The sequence below is a fragment of the Abramis brama genome, assembly GCF_963993115.1.
Source record: "Abramis brama genome assembly, chromosome: 3".
In the NCBI taxonomy this organism is placed as follows: domain Eukaryota; kingdom Metazoa; phylum Chordata; class Actinopteri; order Cypriniformes; family Leuciscidae; genus Abramis; species Abramis brama.
Genome location: NC_139965.1, coordinates 18,112,998 through 18,132,454, shown reverse-complemented (window position 1 = coordinate 18,132,454; position 19,457 = coordinate 18,112,998). Strand labels below are relative to the sequence as shown.

General features: G+C 37.5%; 1 long non-coding RNA gene across 1 annotated transcript; it reads right to left on the bottom strand.

Annotated features, from left to right (window-relative positions):
* Nucleotides 1-5,787: 5,787 nt before the first annotated feature.
* On the bottom strand, nt 5,788-19,457 carry LOC311078788. The gene is made up of 4 exons (XR_014605272.1): nt 19,336-19,457; nt 17,024-17,089; nt 15,396-15,636; nt 5,788-7,118 (listed from the first exon to the last, which is right to left on the bottom strand). It is a non-coding gene; the product is annotated as an uncharacterized lncRNA (long non-coding RNA).

The following is a 19,457-nucleotide window of genomic DNA, read 5'->3' as shown; positions in this document are numbered from 1 at the left end:
CATTATTTTTAATATATATCAAATATAGTAGGCCTATACGTTTGATAGGCCATTGTTGTAGGCTAAATAAATATAGCGCTTTATTCAATAACGTTTAAAATATATATTTTTTATTCACAATAACTGTGTGATTTGATAGCCATATGAGAATGGTTGCTGGTGTTTACCAGTACAAGGAAAAGACTGAGGCTAAAAGATCTGTTTATTCTCGCGATACAACGAGGTGCAATGTGACATCACACACAATTAGCCTATGCATAAATTAACTCGCGATAATTAATGTTGTTGATGCCTTGATGTTCACACAGTTTAATATCCACCCAGCAGCATACACCAACGCACATCCCCTAGATGGAGGCGTAGATCACTGTGGGGTAGGCTATCGATACTTTGACTATTTAGGGTTTATATTCATATGAGCTGTGCCTATAGTTCAGTATAATAGCATGCGTCTGTTTCAGGATAAATTCGAGTGGTTGTTCAATGCCTTGTTCAAAGGCTTGTCTTCTATTGTTGTTATTCCAGCCAAAAGATGTCGCCTTTTTCCTTTAGTTCTGCAGATGAGTGAATAGGCAGTACGCGTGGGGTGCACTTGACGGGAAAAAATTGAGGTCTCCGATCCTCAGTGTCTCATTATTATTATTGGAAAGCCATTAATAAACATGTGTTACCTTTAAATCAAATATGCATTATATTGCATTATCAACAAACAATGAAAAGTACAGTAGGTGCCCATCTGCCTCATTAGATATTCGCCATTCATCAAAGAGGCAGGGGCATTTGTTAGACTCTTGCGCACGCGCCTAATGCCTCAAACCTGTCTGTCACTGGGCAATGAAAGAGCCAGTCATGAGCTTCAACTTACTATTTAGTAATAAAAAGAAATCGCTTCCCTCATTGATCCATGAAAAAGCATTCAAAGAGTTTGCTTTATGAAGGCAAGCGTGCATATCAGTTTGTTACGCGCGGTTTTGGGTAGATTTTGACAGTGTTATTGTTGTAGAGGTAGACTAATTGTACTCTATTTTCATAAAAATGATACTCAAAATATGGGAAGACCATTCACCGTGGCTTTTTATGTTAACGAGAGAAAGCTAGTCCCGTAGCAGCCCTAATGACAGGGTGAGGCGACATAGATGCCTACATCAAACTATAGAAAAACTGGACTCATGCAGCCGGGGGCTTAAGATATATTAAATTACCATGATTGGGAATTTAGGCATGGTTCAAGCCTGTTGAAGAGGCTGGGGTGTCTGAAAGTGGTACTATTCATCTCGGAAAAGAGGGTCAGAAGGTCGGGGAAGTTCACAGGACCTGTTCCTATTCTTATGCTAACTTACAATACAGACTTTAATGCTTACTGGTTTGGAAGATATAAATGATTGGACAATAATCCCGGCGCTCTTGGCTTTGCTGAGCTGCTCTGTTGCTAATTGCTGCTCGTCTGGCTCTTAATGAAAGACTTTCGGTGTCGAGCTTTTTTTCTCTCCGTGGATCTTTCAGTATTTTGGGGATCGCATGTAAGGGGAGACCGAGGAGTGTTGCAACACATTCTCTACGTCATGTAATTCAATGTTATGTGTCTCAAACTATGACATAAAATTCAATTTTTTCTAGGAAATCTATGACGTAAAATTAATGTCAGATGTAAAGAATGCTGTCCAACAGAAAACACAGACAGTTTCAATTTTGTGCATGCATTTATTGTAGTTGGCTAATCAAAATAATATTTATCTCATCAGCACCCATACTCTTATCTCGTTTTAAATATGTAAATTAAAAATGTAAATAGCCTACACGAAACATTTGAACTTAAAAGAGTAAATAAAATGGGAAACAAAATCAGAAATAAATGATTAAGATGAACAGTTCTGCCGTTTATTATCAAACGACGTGGTCGAAAATCCATACACTATAAAACAAAGGTTCTTTTTTTTTCAGCGATGCCATATAATAACCATTTCTGGTTCCCCAAAGAACCTTACAGTGAGCAGTTCTTATGAGTTTTTTAAAAAAAGTAAAGAACATTTTAATTATCCTATCAATGCAGAAACTTTTTCCACTATAAAAAAACCTTTTTGTGCTATGGAAATTGAAAGGTTCCATGGATTTTAAAGGTTCTTCATGAATCAATGGCAATAAAGAAACTGTATAAAACTAGACGTGAATTTATTTCTCTAACTTTATTCTCTCTCTCTCTCTCTCTCTCAACTTCTACTGTCACCTCAGGGGGTGGTCCTCATGATTTTAGTCATGTATCTTATTTCTAATGTTTAAACGTCCCTCCAATGCTAGTTTGTTTGTTTACTTTGACCATTATAACGAAAAAAAAGTGTGTGTTTTTTCTCCCCAACATCAGGCCTAAAGATTATTTTCTCAGTGCATGCTTTTTTAATAGGTGAGCCCTCAGTGCCTCTTTGTATAATAGTTGCTATTTGTCTGCTTATGACAAGCAGAAAATCCGGGCAGAATAAATGAATGAATACAGACGATCATACAGTGCCACGTGACTTAACACCTGCAGTTAGCGAGCGCACTTGGTGGTGGGTCATTTCCGGCCTTTTTTTTTTTTTTGCGTTCTCATGCTTTATATTTAATACAAAATATGACGCAAGGATATACATGAGAATTCACCAGGATAGGAGTGGTGAGGGTGTACATAGCCTAATAATAGGCTCATACAATGGCGTCCTTTGATGTTTGGAAATGTTTTATATTTCGACGCTTATTTTTATTCTCTAAGCTTTAACTGAAATGCATTTGCATTGTTTATTTTGACCAAATAGCTTATTTTGTCCCGACATTACAGGGCACGCGAAATAAATCTGTGTTTTGTAGCCTAAATAGAAATATCTGAAGGCCTAAATCTTATGTATCTAGATGCTTTCCACTAAAAATATTGTCTTTTAAAGCAAAAGGAATAGTGGGAAACAGGAAACAAAGTCATGTCATCAAATTCATGTCATCTCTTTTATCTTCATTATTCGATTGGCCCTTTGGGAATAACTGGACAAACCACTTGAACCTTGCACATGACCTCTGACCCTTGTGTCAGCTGTGACAGTTCTCAAGAGACTATATGTTGACATCAACTTCAAATGACACTGAAGAGCTTCGATGAGGTCCACTCTTCGGACTGTTGGATTGCAGACTGGTTAACATTTATATAGTTCTAATGACCCATTCAAATGGATTTCATGGTGGTCTGACTTTTTTTTATTTAGGTTATTTTCAAGACAGGTATGCATGTTGATTCAGTTGCAGAATTTCACTAATAACATAGCCTAACACTTTCCACACCCTCACCAGTTGCCATTATGCATTGATGTTATTTAAGAGGCTTGTTTAGAGCAAAGGGTCAGTCTGGTCTGGTCAGTGCTGTATCAGTCTGCCTCCTTGGTCCACCATAAACAGGTTACAACCCTCTTCTATTGTCTAAACCGCAGAGGTCAACCAAGACAAGCTGTGGTAAATATAGGGGAGATCATGGAGTGTGTGTGTGTGGTTTTTTTTTCTGTCTCCAACATTGATACATCTTCACATAAATATTCTCTAATTTGTTGTTTTTTTAATGAAAGTTTTTTTTTTTTTTACTCTACAACCTAAAATGTGTAAATTATTGGCAAGTAGTCTACAAAGAGAGCTTGTTACACCTGTCGTGATGTTGAAACATTAATAGAATAGACATTTTGAACATTTTCATTTAATAGATAGAACCACTATAAGAAAGAAAATACTGTTGCACTTTATTTTACAGTAGGCTACGCGCTCTTACGCGCACGTGTACGTAAGAAATGTAATATAAGGTAGGCCTAACTACATGGGTTAAGGTTGGTTTAGGGGTAGGTTCAAGGTTAGTATACCTAGTTACGCAGTTATTGTAATAACTATAATAAGTACATTGTATGTACATGGGGAATAGGACTGTAAATTAAAGTGCTACCGAAAATACATTTTAGAACAGGCTAATACGCGAACAACTCTAAAGACAGTTATCCAGGAGATTGTGCTCAGTCTTTCTGTATAGGCCTACATTAGAAATGGTTACAACCCTTACCGTCTGGTCAGGTAGGCTATAATATTTTGAATTAACATATAGCCTAAATGACAAGGTTGAGTGTATTTCAAATTAAACACGATAACCTGCTGAATCATGATATCTAGCCCATATCACTTAACATATTTTTAACCAAAATAAATTATAAAGCAGACGTGAACTTATTTTATTGCCTCTTCCTTTTTAGTCTTGTAAATCCTTTATATTTTTACACAGAGTAGCCTATTACAACTTGATCTTCCACCTCAGATGAGTGATGCTCATGTGTGATTTCACCCCGTAGCTGATTTCTAATTGTAAACTAATGGTTACACCTTACCCCGTGTTATAGCAGTCCGGGGTCTTTCCAACAATATTAACTTGATATCCGACGACTAACGAGTCTCCTGTTTCTCCACAGGCTTATGCAGATATGAACGATCTGTGCTTGTTAGGGTTAGATTGCTGGAAATCTAATACAGAGGTTGTTTACTGCTTACTGTAAATTGAATAGCATACACGCTGGATCTTCGTTCACCCCTCAAATAAATAAATAAATAAATAAAATAAAATAAATGAATTCTGTTGATATTTCAGACCTCTTGTCTTTTTTAATTAATTTCCTTCTGTTTATTTATTTAACCCGAGCCAATTCCACCATAATATAAATGTATAAACAGGTGGGAAGGATTTTCATTATCCAACAACATTTCAAAGTTTCCGCATCTCTTTTAAACTATTTTTTCTCGGATAAAGCTGAAGAAAAAAAAGTCTCACCTTTAACATGGGTCGAAATAGTTCATGCACAGTAGGCGACCCATAATTTGTGCTCAACTATTTCAACGTATTAATTTAACCATGCTGCCTGCAATACACTTTAATAGATTTTAAAAAGATAATTCTGATATTGTTTATATTTTTAATCTGTTTAGCTCATCTGTAAAGACTTTGCGATCCACAAACACTAAATGTAACAGGATGGGGGTTTTAACGTTTTGATAGGCTACATGAAAAGTATTAGAATATTGAACTTCCGACATTGATTTAAGGTATTCCAAGAAAGAGCAGGCCTATCATAAAATATAGCGCACATTAAGCCAACAAGCTATAACCGCACGATTTCACCTTGATCACAGAACACAGAATATCATTGCTAATTTGTATAAAGGTTTAGCTGAGGTTTGACGCTTAATGAACGATTAATTTACAGGACTCCCAACTCTTCAAATTGTTTTGTGGTTTTGTGATTCTGGAACCGCGGAGGGAAAACCCATTCAAATTCAATTTTACTTAAAGATTGAATCTTGTGAAATTTGGCAAAGAGACATCCATTTTAACTTTAGATGTGTGAATCATACTTTTTACGACGCAGTGTAATTTAACCAGTGTTTTACATTAGGTGTATTTCTCATCAGCTGTCAAGGTGTTTAAATGAGTATTCCAGCTCAGTCATAAAAATTTTAAAACTAATTTTTTGCTTATAATATCCTCAATGTTTACTTTATATGTTACATATTTTGATACTCTTTACAACTTAAAAATATGCGTCACATTATCTCAGTAAATAGAAACAATCATTGACAGAAACTCTGCCAATTAAGAAAATCCCATTGAAAATGTTTGATCTCCTTCCCAAATCTTAAAAACACAAACACATCACCTTAAGCGCATTAAGCTGACTCATTCTCAGCCCAAATGTTGTTTTTCGTGTGTGTGATTTCTGCATCAATAAGGGAGGTGACTCATTGCTCGTTATTTTCCACACTTTATTATGTGCTGTCCAAGGTGCTGACAGGAGTGCCAGAACTCTGAGCCGTCAAGCTGCTTACAAAATAGCTTGTGGCCACTACATGTGAAGCTGTGGTTGACGTCCACATCCTTTTTAAAGTTCATTTCTATACCGAAATGGTTTTTCAGTGTCAACAACCATTCAGACTAGCTTTAATGCATGTTTATTAGTAGGCTGCAGTTTATCATTCATCACATCACATCGTTTTATCATTCATCACATGTTCATACATCACACAATCAGACAAATTTAGCTATAATTAGCCTACATGTATTAAACACCATATACATAGCCATGCATGTTAAACAATTTTCTGTAAATCAAATGAAACGTACATTTTGTAAATATAGGGCCTTATTTATAAAGTGTCGCGTATGAAACCGTCCTACACTTGATCCTACGATAATTTCTCAAGTGTGTGTATACGTGTGATTCAGAGAACGAACATGCGCACAAAAAACGTGCGTTCGCCTCTCTTCCAGATGTGAAATTTATAAATCGCAAATGATCTTGAAATTGTGCGCAGCTGAAAGGTTTCAGATCTCCGCCTTGTAAACGCCGCCTAATGGCGTTTAATGTCATTAACATATAAAAGAGCTTCAGTCAACGTCCAAATCCTTTACTTGAGAACGGCGAGCGGCAAGAATTGCTCAGATTCCTAAATAACTGCAGTACTCCGCCTCTCTGCCACAAGGAAAAGTGCGTACGTCTGCTTAGACCCTGACGTGCTTCTAAGCACTTTTTCCACGTAAAAGATATAAATATGAACGTTGGTGTGGTTTTTAGCTCATGCACACTCTCAAATAAATGAGGCTCCCCATCTCAAGCATGAAAGTTCATTTTATGCAAGACAAGGAAGCATTAAAAAAGGGCGGATCACAGATATTGACATTTGTTTCAATAATGCCAAATCTCATTGTAAACATTTGACACATTAAGGCACATTATTCTCTTCAGTGTGTACAAAACTAATAAGATTGTCCGACACATTTTTTAATATCTAAGAATTAACTGGGTGAACAGCCCAAATGTGTTCCCAATCCACATACCCATCCGGTATTAGTGTTTGTTTGAAGACTGAACGGTTTTAAGACACCCAGTGAAATCAATTAGTGCACATTTTGAAATCCATCCCTCACGTCTGCTTATTTAATCTTCACAGCGAACCATCTGGAAGAGATGCTGGACGCTGGATTCCTGAGGTGATGTGATTGACCATTTGAGTCAAACGTAGCTGGATGGCCTCAGTTTCTCCGGAAGCTGATGACAATGATGGGAATTTTGGACAGGAGCCTGGTTAGAGAGAGAGAGAAAAAACAAAAGAAGATAAATATCACATGGCTTACTGTTATGATACATAAATGTAAGATAACATAATGGAATGGACAACAATGTGCACAATCAAAACTCAAGTGAAGATTACAGTGATGTTAATCAGTGCCATACATTATAAAAACGATATGAAAAAGAACATTAGAAATAGATGCAAAGATATGGAGTTGCATGGTCACAAGGGATAAATAAAGCCTCTGACGTTGTTTTCTACATTTCTGAAAGGAAAATAAAATACTTCTATAATAGAAAAATAATCCTGTGTGCCAAAACTTTAATGTCTCAAAACATCTGATCGACTGAAATGCAAATGACAACCATTCTCTTCTATTTTCTGCATTTCTTCTCTTCTTTAGCTGGTTTCCTAATCTAGTTGTCTAATAAACCTGTCATTGTGTACTAAAACGATTGTTGGCTCTTTGATGAATGCTTTGTTTTTCTTCTGCAAGTCTCTTTGGATAAAAGTGTCTGCTAAATGCATAAATGTAATGTAAATGTCTATGGGAAGAGTTTTTAGAATTATCAACCAGTCTAGCTACTACGAAAATGGTGAACCGAAACACAACACAACGCAACGCAATGCAAACACACAACCTTCAACCATTTTTAATGGCTTTTGTTTTTCACCACAAATAGATGAAAGAGGAATTATGGGTTTGTAACACACCTAAAATTCAAAGGTTGCAGATTTTGGAAAGGTTGGAATCCATATTTGTGGCTTTTTCAATTGTTCATTTTAATGAGAGCAATCAAGCATCTAAATTACTGTGTGGTAATACGTTTTTTCTTTGTGTGTGTGTGTGTTATTCTACAATTTTCACCATGTTCACTCAGCTTAGTCATTATAGTCTTAAAAGGATGACATTTCGAGATAATTTTAAGTATTTTATTTTTGCTTCAAATAATGCGGTAAAACAAATTTGTTATATCTAGAGAAGGGTAATGCATACAACTTCCCGACACCTTTACATTCATTGACCGTATTTGTTTACAATTCCTCATTCTTCATTTGCTTCCAAAAGTGGTGCGAATCTTTTCTATACCCCGTCAGCCTCAGAATTTGTGTACGATTTGTACCAACGCCATTACCAGTTTTCCCAAATTATATGTAGAGAGGTTTATGGACAATTTAATCCCTGCAGGAGTCTTGGCAAGACCCTTTTCTCTGTCAATTTTCACCCTCTGCTTCATTCAAGACCCCTCTCTCTTTCTGCGCCTCTACAATGTGGGGTTTCTTTCTGTCTCTTTTTTTATATTCCTGCATATCTCCCCCCCCCCCCCCACCCCCGTCCCAAAACCCTCAGACAGCATGCAGCTTATGCAAATCACTGGCCTTTTATTCTCAGTTCTCGTCCTCAGCCTTGAATGAGACCTCAAGAAAACACACACTCACTCAACTCTCACTTGTTCTCATCACCACACTCTACTGTAATGAGGACAGAGCCCTTCATGACATTCTATGTTGATTATAGTAGACCTATAATATTAAAAAGTTCCTGATATCTTCGCAACTGAGCAAAGGCCTAAGAGTGGAACTTGTATTCACACTGTAGAACCAAAGGCCAGGGATCATTTTTACCATCAGCCTCAGATATTGTTCCTAGATGAGAAGTTGCGATGAGGAGGATTATGGGATGGAAGTAGACTAGACTTTTTAGTGGGGGGTGGGGGGTGGGGGTGCTGTTTACCAAAGTCACTGTGACAAGAGGAGGTGGGGGGCTGATGAATATAAAGTGCTTGCTGCCATTCCCAGGGTCTAGAACACACACACACACACACACACACACACACACACTCACACCCAAGTACGCTGTGTATATATAAGAGTGTGTGTAAGGAGGGGTGAGCCAACCAGCCTGACTTCCCTCAGACACTTTGACAGGCGGGCCTTTTCACCAACGCATTGCTGGGCCAGCCAGCTCTCGCTCCCTTAGCAACGGCCCCCTCCAGCCGGCCACCAAAATGACAGGGGTGGGGAACAGGGGCAGATAGGGTGTGGGTTACAAGGGGTGAGCTGGTTCACAGGGGTGGATGAAGAAGTTCCCAGTCTGGCTGGGACTCCTACAGACATTGAACTTGAACTTGACTCTGAAAGAAATGACGAGGATCGCACATCCTTTCATTTACTCACCTTAACGAACACAAAATCATATTTCTCTTGTCCGTACAATGAAAGTCAAAGGGGTCCAATGTTGTTTGTTAACAATGGAAGACGTTTTATTTTTTGTGATGGTGAACCATCAATTTTTAGAGTAATCATGATAGATCCACAAATGACGTTTCAAGAAATTCTAAAACTTACAACATTGAACAACATATATTTCTTTTCTATGTACACTTTAAAAGCGATGGTAATTCTCCTCATTAGGATGTAAAGTGGGCAAAAAGCGAAGCAAAGCTACAAAGTGAGGATAATTATATCCCAAGGTCTTTTATAATGGTGGGGCCATGATGGAGGTTTAAGTGTTCCCTGGTCTCCACTCTCCTGTTTTTGAATTCCTAGTCCTGCCCTTTACTCTTGCGTCCTCCAGGATACAGTTTATTGACGTTCCTGTGAGTGGCTGCTTTAAGGATTTGCAGAGAAGACCTACAGCTTCGGTCTCATTTTATTGCTTTATTACTAAAAATTACATTGTCAGATCTTTTCAACGCAACTCTAGACAGGCTATTCCAACCTCATCTTTAGCACTCTTCATTGTTATCAACAAAAGAAAAGTCTGAAATAACCGCTTTCCAAAGTGACCTCATTTTTTTCAAGGTTATGCTCTCAATACGATACAGAACTTATTATTTTAATGGCACAGAATGAATAATAAGGAACAAAAAAGTGCATTTGTCATTTAAACTGATTTGAAGTCACGTGAGGGTACTTTCATATACTTAGATTCAGCGTAAAACCCCACTTTAATGCATTATTCATAAATTCACCCTTTCAATAAATTCATGTTGTTCCACACTTTCTTTTTTCGGTTGAATATACACACACAAAAAGATATTTTGAAAGGCAATCTTACTTTTTTTGAGGTTTGGAGCAACATGAGGGTGAATGAATGACGATTTTCATTTTAGGGTGAACTATCCCTTTAAGGTACAATGCTCACTTTCATCCATCTGTCAATCTTAGCAGCAGGTCACGATTAAGGTGCCGTATAATTCAGTGATCCTAACGTCTCCATTGTCGTTATGGATTACCTGCGTCTAATAGTTCAGTTTAGATCTACCACTCTGCTGACTGCGGTTCTTTTTGCTGCCTGTTATTCCAGCCAGAGGAATCCCAATCCCAAGCTTTTCATGACCACTCGTCCAAGGACGGGGAGAAAAAGGTGGGGGAAAGAATTTCAAAGCTCCCCCGTAGCTGATACAAAGCTAAGAACAACCCTTCGCGGGATAATCGTGTTTATCCCCAGATTAAAACGAGATCGACAGCTGAGGTATCCACAAGGGGAAAAGAAGGGGAATTTTCCCATAAAACACACAATGGTCTTTAACACGAACCCAAGAGATGCTTCTGAGTCATTTCTCTCCACTGTTCATTTCTCAGTTATGACCACTGATGAAAGCCTACCCTTGTTAAGTGCCTTCGTTAACACTATCCATTCTCAACCTTTCCTCGAGAGATGACTTCGGTAACGCATGGCAAAAATATGACTCCTCTTTCTTAGAAAGCACCATAAGCCTCTGCTGTCATATTATATACGTTTCCAAAGCTAATGTGGCACAAAGTTTTTATCAGAGCAAGAAGAGCAAGAAATGAAATGTCACAGAGCTGGCTTTTAGAAATAAATATGTGAAGCCCTAGCAATGGACATAAAGATGACATATGATGGGAAGAAAACTGTTAGTATGCCAGACAAATATTCCCAGATAGCCACCTCCCATAGGCCTTTGATATTAACATGCCAGCTGCAGCAACTGCCACATGGGGCCACAGACTGAGCCAGACAGTAAAAGCCCTCCCCCTCCACATCTATTCTCCACCAAACACATGTTTCCTCCATATTTTATTGTTCATCATCAGTGTATTTATTAACGTCAATTGTTTATCTCACCCTATTTTTTCCCCCACCGAGAACAGAAAACCTCAGTTGGTGACTGTCCTCGTAGGCTTTGTATGCATCGCTTTCAAGTCCTCCAACTGTTCTGCGGAACTTTTTTTTTTTTTTGATTTTATTTAGCATAAATAATTCCTCCTTTCTTTGTGATTCCCCTTTTTGCTTTGCTGTGAAATACTGTCGCTGTCCCGGTGTAAACTTTCTCTGTGGTTTTCTGTATCACTGTCTCCATTTTGCTGGGTAATATATTGTAATGGAGCTTTAATTAATAGCTTGCCCAACTGCTGTGCCCTAGCAGAAGGGGGGAGAGGAACAATATCCTACAAATTCAACTTGAATTTTACATCCAGAATGCATTAATATATGCTTTTGTTAATATATACTTTGTCAAAGCGATCCATAGAAGAACCATTTTTGGTTCTCCAAAGAAGCTTTCAGTGAACAGCACCATTTTGTCTAAGATTTTTATACTCTAAAGGAATTGAATAGTTCCATGGATGTTAAAGGTTCTTCAAGGAACCATCAATGCCAATAAATAACCTTTATTTTTTATGCATTATATCAAATAAATAGAAGATAAAACGTGTATAATGTAAAATACTGCCCCTTTAGAATACACACGGATATGAATTACAAACCCTTTGCATAACAACTCGATACTCTAGCATGCACTGCAAAAATACGTCACATCTACTCGCGCGAGCACACATGATTGTGCAAATGATCACGCAGTTCCGGGCTGCACAAGCATACAATGGCGCTAACACACTGCACGGATGAGAAATAAAGCCCTCAGCCGTTCCCTGAGGATAGTCTCTTAGGGTTTTGGTGCTAATTTAGGCATCTGGCTCTGTCTGGGCCTGAGCATCTTTCTCAGCTTATTACCCTCCACTGTCTCTGGCACTCCATCCGTACAGACAATGGTGGGAAACAGGGGGGACCGCGGACCCACGTCAAGTACTCGCCGTACAATGCTGCCATTGTAGAAGAGGAGAGGGGTCTGGAATAATAATGTGGGCACTATCAAACTGTTTACCAACACAGAGCCTACAGCTGAAGATTTGTTCTTTATTTATCGCAAATCATCATTTGTGGTATTGCTATTGATGCTTGAATATGTGTAAGGAGAGTCTGTGTAAAAAAAAAAAAAAAAGTCTCAAAACAGACTGACTTTCTTGACACACACACACACACACAAATAAAACACATTTATCATATACACAGATGCAAATGACCTTGTGCTAAAGTGATTATTGTGCCAGACACCTTGGGAGACATTTCAAGGATTTGCCCTTTTCAGTCCATGGGAAAAAAAATATAATCAGAGTCATACCTAAAAATCCACATATGCCACATCCATCAAGCACATTAAGCTGGACCGCTACCAGACAGTAATCCAAATATGACAAGGAATATGATTAGAATTTCTTGAAATAATTCCATTTGTGCATATATGCTTATATGCATTTGGACTGGAATTATTTCACAGCAATATAGTGCAATTGTTAAAAAACAAAACAAAAAAACATTTAATTTTTACCCATACTTGTATCCGGACTCAAATATTTGCGTGCGCATTCTGTTTGACTGAAAACACAAAGAACTGGTAAACCACAAAAACAATACACAGTTCAGAGCGTGATTTGCATATTGAAAACTGGAAAAATCTGGTATGGGTTTGGCACCGTGCCAAGCGGCATAATTAACACTTTTCAGCCACTGCTCTGCAGCAGTCACATTATGCTCTGACAAGCATCCACTCCCCCTGCTCGACCGCATATACTCACACAACCAACACCAACACATGCAAACCTGAACATTTATTCTTGCTTCATATATTCGTGAATACAAATTTGCTGTTAAACCATCTCCAGTTCTGATAGTGTTATTTGCCACCTAGGAAAATGCAATGTTGTTGTGTAACAGTGTTGCATTAGACTCTCTTTTCAAGAGTAAAAAATGAGTTCTGTGTCCCTATCTGAGATTTTTAAGCACTGAAGGTCTTTTACATAAAACCCTGAGAGATGCAGAGGGAGGAAACCCCTCCCCCTCCTGCAAGATACACAGCCTAATTAGAAATTCCATATTAAAGGTGCAGACTCTCATTTCCATGCTACTATTTTGTCTATGGATGAGTTTAAAATATATAGAAATAGAGACTCTTAGTCGTCGAAAAATCCCCCCGCATGTAGACGGAGATAACTATTTCCATAAATTAATAACATCTACTGACACAAATGGGCTGTGTTAAATCTTAAATCTCTAGCTTTGTGTTACACCAGTTCACTGTGTGTAATCATGGGTTTTTAAGGCCCATGAGAAATCCTAAAACCTATGGGTATTTCTTTTAAAAAAGGACAGAAATTGTTCTTGTCTGTCACATGCAAATCAGAGAAAGCAATATTGCAAAAATAGTGTTTGCATCCAGAATAGACAGATTTTTACACTGCACATTTGAGTGTGTATTCATCCCTGGAAATTTCCAGAATGCATGTAAACACTATAGATCTCTGCTAGAAAAAACAAAGCATTTCTTAACGCAGATAGAACATAAGCACAACAATAACATCAAAGTCTTTTTTTTTTTTTGTCTTTGCTTTGAAATGCAACAATTTGAATTCAAATTTAAATTGAAACATTCAAAATATAGAGCATTGCCACGTGCCGTTTCTAAAGCGCCACTGTGCCTTTAATTGGGGGCTCAGTCCTCTCTGCTTGTTCCTATGCAATTATGTTAATATGCAGAGCTTGTCTGGTCTTTTTCATTAACAGAGGCGCTTGCATCATTGTTTCCTTTATTTGTAAGCTCCACGGGCACCTTCCGTACATCAGTGATCTTTTTTACACGTCTTTTTTGATGGGCTATTCTGCCAAGCCTCCTCTTTTTAGGATAAAATGTCAGTCCTTTTATTTTTCATTTATGGACAACGAGGTCTTTTAGGCACACAGGGTTTCCACGCTCAGTAAGTATGCAAAAACGGTTTTCTGTTATTACGAGGAGGATTCAATGGCTTTAAATATTCAGTAGATGACGCATCATTTGTCTCATCTTCGCATCTCAATACATCTCAATGTATTTTGGATATTTGCGTTTTATTCATGTGTTGTTTTGGTTAAAGCACAAAAGCCATCTGTTTTCCTAGAGCAAATATGTTTCAGAATGCCTGTGTTCCACCTACTTTCATAATTTTCTGCAACAAACACACCAGCACAGCTCTGCGTATCACCAGCAATCCATTATGACGCAACCATTCACCTTTGTGAGGAACATTTCAGTGTCTTCCATCCATTTCAATGACATAACACGCAGCTCTCTGTAACCAAGCGGCCTGCGTAAATTTCCGTTTACCACGTAACATCCTAGTGAACCGAGAGAGCAATGTGATGTTTTGCATCTCTCACTTTCTGACCAGCTAATGATACAAACTGTGGCTATTTTGCGAGGCACAAAATATCATTAAAAACATGGCACAGCGTGAGAGTCGGTAGACATCTTCTCCAACATTAAAGTCGGTACATGCTTTTTGTAATGTGGTGAGGGGCACTTGGCACCTTTGTGCCAGCGATTTAGTGTATCATTAAGCAGCAGAAACAAAAGTGCTCTTCAGTCCAGGTCGACTCAGTTGCGCTGGTCAAGAGGATGCAGTGTGTCAATTAACTTAGTCTCTCGAGTGAGTTCGAGCAGCTCTCGCTTTTTTGGTTTCATCTGAAAATCTGGTCACCTGGTCATTTTTTTTGTGTCATCGTTGAACTGGCATGGCTCAGTATTTAGTTGCACGAATTTGTCCTTTGCAAGCGCATAACACAACCTCCAGTCAATTAACGGGGTGAGTGCGTGAATTAATAGCTACGTTCCGTTTGAAAATATGTATACAGAAGCACGAGGGCTTCATTTGCCTTCAAAACTCGCTATATATCAGCAAGAGTGTGTGCATATAGATAACGGGGCTAATTAGTCAGGAAAGATGAGAGTGTGATAGTCTTTTTAAGGAAAATGATTTGGGCGACAGGGCCTAATCTTACGCTCAGAACAACCACGAAACACATTCAATCTTTTTTAGAGACAAATTCGTGTAAGCATTTGCCCCATTGGTTTGCTCAACATTTCAAATTCCCTTGCAACACAACCGGTCGAGCTAAAATCAGTCGCAATATCTAGTCTGATATAGGCAACGATGCAGCTTACCTCATGCCAACACAGCCATTTTAGGAAGCAGCAGCCAGTTTCTCCATCAAGATGGCTTCCTGAAAGCACACCCCTCATTCAGACTTGCAGTCTTCCAGCATCTGGTGGTCCGTGGCAACTGGCAGCCTCTTTGTCCCCATTGGCACTTGGGATGTAGGCTCTCACTCCTTTCTTTTTTCCCTCTTTTCTCCGGGGGCACAGATGGCACTAAATGCTTCCGTTGAAGAAGAAGGGAGGGGAGCTGGTTGAAGAAGGATGAGGGTTGACTATTATTTTTCTTTTCTTTCATTTGGACAATTGCACCATTTTTTCCCTCTCTCTCTCTTGCTCCAAAAAGGCAGTGTAAATGGCTGGCAAGGGGAAACAAGAAAATAAAGGACAAAAAGCCCCTTTTTAGCACTGCCAAAGCAGATGTCATGGCTACTACTATATATCATTTCTTTGGATTATATAAGCGGTAACATTTCTTCTTGCTGTCATGCTAAGCAACTTCACCAGGGACAGACAATCCCCTATTAGTAATGTTAATAGTTGTGCATTAGCACTACATGAATCGTGCAAAGGCACGCAAGTCCGGCTTTTTGTGTTATCATAGCTGTGCGATTACCTATGCTGGTCACTGTGAAGGTATACTGAATCAGCCCACATCAATTACTGTCCACCCATAATTTCATTGAATAACCCTTATTCAATTGTGCTAGGTAACCGGTTTAGCTGGAAAAGATCATTGTTAATGAATGATGACAGAATTTCTTTGCTCACATTAATTTTACATAAAGTAATATGCGATGTGATAGTGGCCCATACATTCTTATCATTATCGAGATGGAGACGGACATATAATTTCCTCTCTCTGATCATTCATCGCATTGAAGCCTTTGGCCTAATGTCCTGCAGTCACACTAACCACGTATTCTCAGCCATGTTAAAACACATCGCGATTTAGATTTATTTTCGTTCTTTTTTTTCACACGGGTCATGCCTTTGAGGGATTTGTCTTGAGATAATTATGCGCTTTGTGTTTTTTTCCTGTTATGATTAACAGCTATAGCGAGCCCTTTCCTTATTCATTTGCTAATATGTGTGTGTGAACTGCACAACGTCTGCCCGAAACGATTCGAAAAGCACAAGTAAACATATGCCATACAGCATAATGCAACATTAATATATAGAATAATTAAGAGAGCCTTTTGGATTATGACATGCACTTTTACTGTAAAGAAATTATTTGTGGCCAGCACAAATATGAAACTGATATTAGTGTCTTTAAAGGAAAAATATCTATAACTGACATTTATATATGCAATTTGTCAAAGAATGCCTGAGGATCGTTGAGGCTTTGATGAGAGGGAAAAACTCGCATATGCATAAATACAGAACATGAATATGCATATATGTTAGAAAGAGAGATAGATAATAGATATATAGATTTTCTGATGAAAGATTCATGTAATGCATGTAGTGTCTTGGACTTGATTAAGGATTACTATTTGCATTTTTGCTCCTTTCAAGTGCATGCATTCATTAGCATATACTTTATGATGTAGTGTGTGTTTGAATTAGATTAACTATACAACTAATTGTTCTAATTACAATGTTGCATTGTAATACGCTTTGATTGCACTTACCAGATGGCGTTTTCTCCCTTAGCTCCAGTCCTCTGGTCTCTCACAAAGACACTGCAGTTTGAGAGGCTACAGTAAGTTGGAGTAATAAAAGAAATTAAGATGAGACAATAATCAGAATATTTTATTTTTACATACAAACACACATACATTTTATTCATTAATTATTATATATAATTTACAAACGAAAATAAATAAATAAATAAGCCAGACAACCTTGAATTAAAAAGTTGACCTAAGGCCTAATTTACACCTTAAATCACACTTGTGAATGTGAATGCATGTGAAACTTACAAATCTCTTCTTTTTTTTTGGAGAGTGGCAAATATAGAGAATGTAAATCTGCTTAGTCAGCTCATTACACTTTTTTTTTTTTTGGTCTCTATAATTTCTTTGTGAGTTCTTACAATTTTACACCTTTTTTTTCTCTTTAAGATGTAATTATCAAGATCATTTTTTTTTCTTCTATTCATTCAGTTTAATTGGCACTCTGATAGTGTTTACACATCCTATTTTGTAGCCTTAGAAACCTTTCTGACTGTTTCTGAAAATAAAAATATGCATCTTGTGTATTTAGTATTATCCTTAGAGCAGTAAAACAAGGACTTTCAGGCCAGGAAATTTACTAAGTCCAAATCAGGTTAAATTTTCCTACATTTTAAGTAGCCTATACACGCCATTGGATTAAAAAAAAAGCAAAAAGAAAAAAGATATTGCGTCAGGATTTTTTTTTTTTTTAGTTGGTAGGCTAGTTAAGTAGTTTGTTGTCTCACTAGAACACGTATTTTACTCAGACTTTTTTATTTAATGATAAAGTATTTTTGAATATAGGCTAGGTTTACTAAAGAGCATCGTAACACACAGACTGTGTGTGTGTGTTGCTCTGCGTGACGCGGGCTTCCAAAAGCGCTTACACTTCTTATGATTTTGAACTCTAAACATTTTCAACTTACATTTTGTTTAGTCTTTTTTACAGTGGTGTAGGAGTGCTGTCTCACAATTACGTCTTATGTCATAAAAAAAGGACACAGGGATAAAATATAAGCGGATATTTTCCGCTTCATCTTTGACGTGTATAGGCCTACAGCCAGATTAATGGCCAATCATAATGAAGCTGCTTCAGCATGATGTCATTGCTTATGATTTGTGATTGCTAGTGAGTCAATGACGTCACGTTAATTTTTTTTTTTTTTTTACCCAGATCGAAGTTGTTCAAAGATGCAATAAAATTCAATTCATACAAAAATGACTTGAATGGCCAGCCTCTTTTATAATTAACAATTTTTTCTATATATAAATATATATAAAATATATATTTTGGGAGGCAAAAATGTCTAGCAAGTGTATATAAAAAAGATAAAAATTATTTCGTCTGAAATCCTTTAAAATAAATAAATGAATAAAAATGTTTCATAATTTTGTCTCTAAATCTGTCAGTGTGACCAACACGCAGGAAGCCATTTTGTACAAGATATGTTTAAAATTATCATCTTAGGATGAGTCTGACATTCTCATGTCATAATGAGAGAAGAGATTAACAACCAAGCATTTGAGCGCTAATTTATCTTCGATTAGTAACAGACTAATTGTAAAATCCACATGGAGTCCCTTTTTCTAGATCATACCAAGATTGAGATCCGATACACGCGCATTATTATAACGCAGGCCTCATTTGCGCGTGTCAGGTGCGGAACAAAAGCAGGCGTAATAACAGCAATGAGTTTTGCCTGGTTTAGGTAAATGATATCGGGTGGTTTTAGTTTGGGAATGGGAACTAGCTAGGAAGTTTATAAACTTAGTCCGCGTAAAGTTAACAATGCACAACACTAGGCTACTGACAAAAGTTTTTCATTTGCATGAAATTTAAAATACAAAACAGTCCTACAAATTAGCAACTAGATTGTGATGTATAGCCTAAGTAAATAACTGCTGTTCATTAAGCTTTCTTTTATATAGCTTTTTAAATAGCCTATTTGTCAGACTAAACACCACCTTTGCCAACAAAACCAATATTGATTGGGCAAATGCTAACTTTAAGAAACAATTAAATAATAAGCAATAATAAAAAATAAATAATAGTGTAAATGTAGTCATTTTATATAGTGCCAAACACGTTAAATCGTTTTCTTTTTTTAAACAAAGGCACTACGTTTACGAAATTGTCTGAAATTGAAATAGTGAATGTGCTCACAAACGTGCACGCGCCCAAAGGTGTATTGAAAATAATAAAGGCTGAAACATTATTTATGATCGTATTCCTTTACATTGCAGTGATTTAAAGTGCCTGTATGATTCACACAGAGGGGCCTGCTTACCTCATGCAGTTTCCCTGCAATCATTGCTTCAACTTGTCCACATGCAGTTAAGGAGGACGTTTCTACTTTCGGTTATCTAGCTTTATGAAGGAAGATAAACACTCATACAGCTAGATAACCAA